We start from the raw sequence: 331 nt of genomic DNA, 5'->3' as shown, positions 1-331 counted from the left end.
CACACGTTCCATTTATACATTTTGCCATTCACGCACATGGTTAGTATCCCCTTGTCATCTTCTAGTGGCACTGAATAGAACATATCTTTTAAGTCCAGTGTTACCACCCACCATTTACCTCCCACCTGGATTTTCGTTATGCGGTGTATAATTTCCATTATTGTGTGGGTCGCGGGCATTTGTAGTAGAGCGCACCGGCGATTGGCCTGTCAGTAATCAACTACCAGCCGGGCTTCCGATGGGTTCCCTGGCTTTGGGATGCCCCACCCCAGTGAAAGATAAATAGAGGATTTTACCTCACTTATACAGCCTCGATGTTGTAGGTTCTGTA

The sequence above is a fragment of the Alligator sinensis genome, unplaced genomic scaffold, assembly GCF_000455745.1.
Source record: "Alligator sinensis unplaced genomic scaffold, ASM45574v1 scaffold542_1, whole genome shotgun sequence".
Lineage (NCBI taxonomy): Eukaryota > Metazoa > Chordata > Crocodylia > Alligatoridae > Alligator > Alligator sinensis.
This window is presented reverse-complemented; position numbering follows the sequence as displayed.